Raw genomic sequence first — 5,996 nt, 5'->3', positions numbered from 1 at the left:
CACAGGTCAGAAAACATCCACGGTTAAAATTAGCAGCCAATGTTTCAGATCAAAACCCTTTATCAACACTAATATAAAAAGGTTAAATTATATAGATATATAAAAGGGGAAAGAAGTTGAAGGAGGGACCCAGAGTTAGAAGGTGTTAGAGATGAGCTAGTGGAGTTGTTCTAGTGAACCGGTGCTGACTCGAAAGGCCGACATGGCCTGTTTCTGCTCTGTAAATGGTTATATAGTTATATGGTTATATGAATAGACAGTAAAAAAGATGGGAAAAATAAAAGATTGAGAGAGAAAAAATTAGTGCATAGAAGAAATGGAAGCAGTGGAATCAGATGGGGGTGGGGGGCTACTTAAAATTAGAAATATATATTTTAATGCAATTAGGTTTAAGGCTATCTACGAAGAATATGATGTGTTGTTCCTCAATTTCAAATTTAGCAGGCCAGACACATCACTGTAGAAATGTTTGAGGGAGTTAAAATGGTTGTGGCTGCAGGAAACTCAAAAGCAGAGTGTAGTTATTCAGTGAAACAGTCACCCAACCTGCATTTGATCTCAGTAATATAAAGGAGATCACGCAACTGTTATGTCAAGCACTTCATGCTCCCTCTGTAGAAGAGTCTGTGGATCCCATTTTGGCCTCATCAGCCATTGCAGAATCCACAGAACTGAAGAAGAAGTGTCAGCCATCCATGGCCCTGAGACTTCGCCTATAAAATTGGTATGTTCCTCCAATTCATTTTTTTTTCCAAATTTCACCTGCAAGTTCAATCGGTGAGATTGGTCTGTTTAATTTTAAACATTTTACCACGTATGTTGTGAAGATAATTGTATTGCATACAGATAATTAAATTTAGAATAAAGCACAGTGCTAGAAGATTCATTAATATCCCAGAGTACATTCAAAGGTATTTATTTTTCTCAGGTAATGGTATATTTAAATCACTCACCCACCAGCAGATCCCCCTGTCTACTATTCCTGCACATCTTATCCCATTTTGGCAAGAACTCCAATCTGTTACATAACATTTTGTCACCATTGCTTCCTCTTGCAGCACATTCTGAGAATGACGCATAATGCTACAGCTAACTTTTGGCTGATAATTAGAGCGGTAATTTATTATTCTGGGACCCAAAGTGTTTCTTTAATTATCACCTATTTATTATCTTCCTACACTTAAGAATGCACAGTGAGGAAGGCTACAACTTAGACAGAGATTTGGAATGCTTCTGATTTAATCATCATGGAATGATTATCATGTTGGATGTACTGTTAAGATGGTATGTGTATAACCAAGATATATCTGTATTAAGAAGAAAAGAAAATTCATGAGGAAAGATCCTTATATTGAGCAGCTGGTCTGTTTTTTTTAAATAATAGTTGTTTTCCAGAGTTTGCTCAGTATTGCTTTGAATGACAGAGAAATTCAGATTCAGAACTTCTTTCTGATCTATGATTTGCAAGAGAGTTTGGAGCACAACTTACACACACTATAAGATCTGAAGTTCAATTGAACACGGATTGTGCATTTATTTAAGACTCCAACATTTGAAGTTTTATCAATGATCTTTGGAAGTAATATCATTTTCTACTGGTGATATTCCATGTTCCAATTATTCAGGCACTTCAGATACAAATTTCTGCACATGGTACTTCTGGGTTTTTGCTTTGAATTGTTTTGCTGTGAGAAGAGACTGAGGGCAGCCCTCCAGAGGATGAGTCTCGGGATGTTTAAATATAGGAGCAGCCTAAATCTGGCTGCTGAAGGGTGTGTTGGGCACTACCAGTTGCCCCAATAATTACAGAGACAAATACCGAGGGGAACTATAGGCTTTATAACACACCAGACTGCTGGCCTGGGTCCAAGCTAGGGAAGTGTCGGGAAGGAGGAGGTGACTCGACCTTATGGCCTGGGTCATGGGAGGAATCCAGGGAGGAGTCTAGGAGAGGATGTCATCAGAAGGGTAGGCCAGCCCATGCCTGTACTGGCCAGTACATACAATACCATATCATTACATTCACCTCCTCTTTTTAAATAGAGACCACAGGGAATGGTAACGAGGAAGGGGAGAGAGAAAAAAAAAGGTGCAAAATGGCAAACTCTCTCTTTGACTAGAGGTTCAGTCGCACAGGCAACTTCCTCCTTCTGCTGGACCGACGAGGGGTAGGCGTGTCCATGCACTGCTCCTCGGGGGGGAGGCTGTCACGAGAGAGGGCAGGGTGGGAATATAGTTGGGGTACCCGAACAGAGTGAAGATTCTGCGCAGTGCCTTGATAACCGTCATCGAGGTCATATCTGGGCACGGAATCGCAAAGGAGAACCTGGAGAACTCGTCCACCACCATCAGGAAGTAGGCATTCCTATTTGAGGTTGGAGGGGAGGCCCTTGAAATCGACAAAGGGCGTGTGGCCTTGATGAGGTGTGCCTTTTCTGGCTGGTAGAACTGCGGCTTGCATTCCATGCAGATCTGGCAGCATCTGGTCATGGACTGGACATCCTCTACGGAGTAAGGAAGGTTCAAAGTCTTGACGAAGTGGTACAGCCTCGTAGCACAGATTGTCATGTAGGGCCTGGAGACGGTCAAGATGCACACTGGCGCATGTCCCCAGGTATAAGGTATCTGGGGGGGCATTGAGTTTACCTGGCCGATACAAGATGTCATAATTATAGGTGGAGAGCTCGATCCTCCACCTAAGAATCTTGTCATTTTTTATTTTACCCCGCTGTTTTGTATTGAACATGAAGGCCATTGCCCTCTGGTCTGCCAGCAGGCTAAACCTTTTATCAGCCAGGTAATGTCACCAGTGGCCCTGTACTTCAGGGCTGTGCAGGGTGCTGGACAAAAACGCTACCGGCCTGCCTGCCTAGTTAAATGTGGCAGCCAGTGTGAAGTCGAAGGCATCGCTTTCCACCTGGAATGGGATGGATTTATCCACGGCATGCATCGTGGCCTTTGCGATGTCTCCTCGGATCTGGTGAAATGCTGCCTGGGCTTCCGCTGATAACAGGAAAGTTGTGGACTTAATCAGGGGGTGGGCTTTATCGGCGTAATTGGGCACCCATTGTGCATAGTAGGAAAACAGCCCCAGGCACCTCTTCAGTGCCTTTAGGGTGTTTGGGACTGGGAGCTCCATAAGTGGTTCCATGAGGTCAGGGTCCGAGGCAATGACACCATGTGCCACGACACATCCGTGAAGGGCCAGGTGATCTTTTTAAACATGCACTTGTCCTTGTTGTACGTCAAGTTGAGAGACTTGGCTGTACGTAAGAACTTGGCGAGGTTAGCATCATGGTCCTGCTGGTCGTGGCCGCAGATGGTGACATTGTCATAATGTGGGAACGTCGCCATCAGCTTGTGCTCCTCTGAAAAGCAGAGACACCATTAGTAACTCCAAAGGCACCCGCAGGACGTGAAATAGTTTGCTGTCAGCCTCGAATCCTGTGTAGATTCTGTCACTCGGGCGGAGGGGGGATTTGATGGTAAGTCGACTTGAGGTCCATGGTCGAAAAGACTCTATATCGCGCTACCTTTTTGACCAAGTCGGCTATCCAAGGTAGCAGGTACGCATCTAACTGGGTGAAGCAGTTGATGGTTTGACTATAGTCAATCACCATCCGGGGCTTGCCTGTAAATGTGAGGACCTGCGCCCTCCAGGGGCTGGAGCTAGGGGCTATGATCGCCTCTGCCAAGAGTCGCTGAACCTCGACCCAGATGAACTCCATATCTTCAGTCCTATAATGCCTACTCTTGGTGGCGATCAGTTTAAAGTCCGGGGTAAGGTTTGCAAATAGTGATGGAGTGACCACCCACAGGGAGGTGAGGCTGCAGGATGGTGCTGGAGACTGGGTGCTTGGTTGGGGAGTGGAGTCCATAAGCTTGGGGTTGTGAACGGTGAGCAGTGGTTGGGGGCTCATGAACACCATCGTCACACTCCTGAGCTGACTCTGGAAGTTGAGGCCCAGGATGATCGGCGCACAGAACTGGGGCATGATCAATAATACGAAATCATTATAACATTCCCCCCTCCCCCCCCCACCGTCAGAGACGCTACACAGTACTCCCGGATACAAGTCTGTTGGTCCTTCGCCGCCACTGATATCGGTCCAGTCATCGGCCAGACGGGAAGGGAAAGTCTGCGGACCACCTCGGGATGGATTAAACTTTCAGTGCTGCCGCTGTCATAGAGGCAGTTCATCTTGCGCCCATTCACCTCAATCTGCTTCATGAAATTCGTGATCGGGTGAGGGCTGGCTTGATTCAGGGTGACTGACGCCAGGACAGGTATCTGGTGGGGAGGCCCGACACCCAAGATGGTGGCCTCCATGATGACTATGCTGCCATCAACAAGGAAGAAGGCAGAAGTGGTGTCGTTGGGGGTAGAAATTACATAATCAATGAAGTAGGCTGTGGTGTAGAGGATGGGGGCAGTAGCGAGTAAGGTGGCGTCCCCATTACCGTGTACGTGGTCGGTACTGGAAGTTCTTCGGTCGCACATGCCACGCTACTCCTGGACAGGATTCTGGACTTACAAACTTTCTGGTAGTGGTCCTTCTTCCTGCAGCCCAAGCAGGTGGCTCCTTTTGCGGGGCAAACTTTCGTGTCTCAAGTGACTAGCCTGCCCGCAGAAGCTGCATCTCGATGATGCCAGCGTCACCACAGCTGTTGTCATGTTGGTCATCTCCGATGTTGAATCCCAGGACGGCGGCCCTCACGGTGGTATGTACGTGGTAGGCCCGCTTCTGCCCGCAATTGATTCCACGTGGCGCTGGGCTGAATCTAAGGTTCTGATCAGTCGAATTGCTCTTTTTAGTGGGAGTTGATCCTCCTCAAGGAGACATTTTCGGATATAATCTGACCTCAACCCCAACACACAAGCTTCCTGGACCAGGTCTTCCACGCACTGGGCCATTGATATCGCGGCCATGGGGTTCCCCAAACATTCTTTTCCCAGTGTGACCAGGGATCGAATAAACTCTTCAGCTGTTTTCTGGATGCCAGCAGGATTAGACTTTGTTAACCTTGGGCTTGTATAGTGCCCGCAGTTCAGCCATTGCCTTGGTGTAGGTCGTGCTGCTTCTGATGGCCTGGAAAGCCCTCTGACTGACTTTTGCCTGTAGGACCTTCAGCCTCTTCTCGTCCGAATTGACTACTCCAGTGGAGGCCTCGAGGAAGTTATTGAAGCAGTTCACTCACTGTTCAAAGAGTGGGGGTGTACCTGGGAGTTGGGGATCTACCTCTAGCTGTTCGAGGCACAGCAACTTCTCCTTTAAGGGAGACGTTAAAAAATTGTGTGTAATAAATTGTTCGCTACTACCAGTTGCCCCAATAATTACAGAGACAAAGACCAAGGGGAACGATAGTCTTTATTACACACAAGACTGCTGGCCTGGGTCCAAGCTAGGGAAGTGCTGGGAAGGAAGAGGTGACACGAACTTTATGGTCTGAGTCACTGGGGAGGAATCCAGGGAGGAGTCTAGAAGAGGATATCATCAGGAGGGCAGGCCAGCCCATGTCTGAACTGGCCAGTACATACAATACCATATAATTATAGGGTGAAAGGATGAAACTCCTCAGGTAGCTCCTGGAGTTCAAGGTCACTTGCTTTCACTCTGTTTTGGGGGGAATTCTGAGGTGGCTAATGGGATCTGTAGACACTTCCAAAGAAGAGACTGGAAATAAAAACACAAAGCTGGGGAAACTCAGCAGTCAAATGGTGCACTTTATATTGCAAAGTTAAAGATACATAACCAATGTGTCAGGCTTGAGTGGAGAGCTTGTGGTGGTGTGCCTCTTCTACTGTTTATGCATGACATCTGTGTGCAAGACCTCAAGGTTTTCAGTACCATCTTAAATAGTCCTATTCCACTTGGAGTCATCATGAGCCAGAGGTTCCCCAGGACAGTGGAAATCCAATGCCTGATAGGTTGCTCTGGTATAGATTCAACAGTAGCCTTCCAAAGGAAATTGCTTAAGTACTGGAAGGAGAAAAA

This window comes from Narcine bancroftii, chromosome 6 (assembly GCF_036971445.1).
Source record: "Narcine bancroftii isolate sNarBan1 chromosome 6, sNarBan1.hap1, whole genome shotgun sequence".
Taxonomy (NCBI): domain Eukaryota; kingdom Metazoa; phylum Chordata; class Chondrichthyes; order Torpediniformes; family Narcinidae; genus Narcine; species Narcine bancroftii.
The sequence above is the reverse complement of the archived record's forward strand: the minus strand, read 5'-3'. Positions refer to the sequence as shown.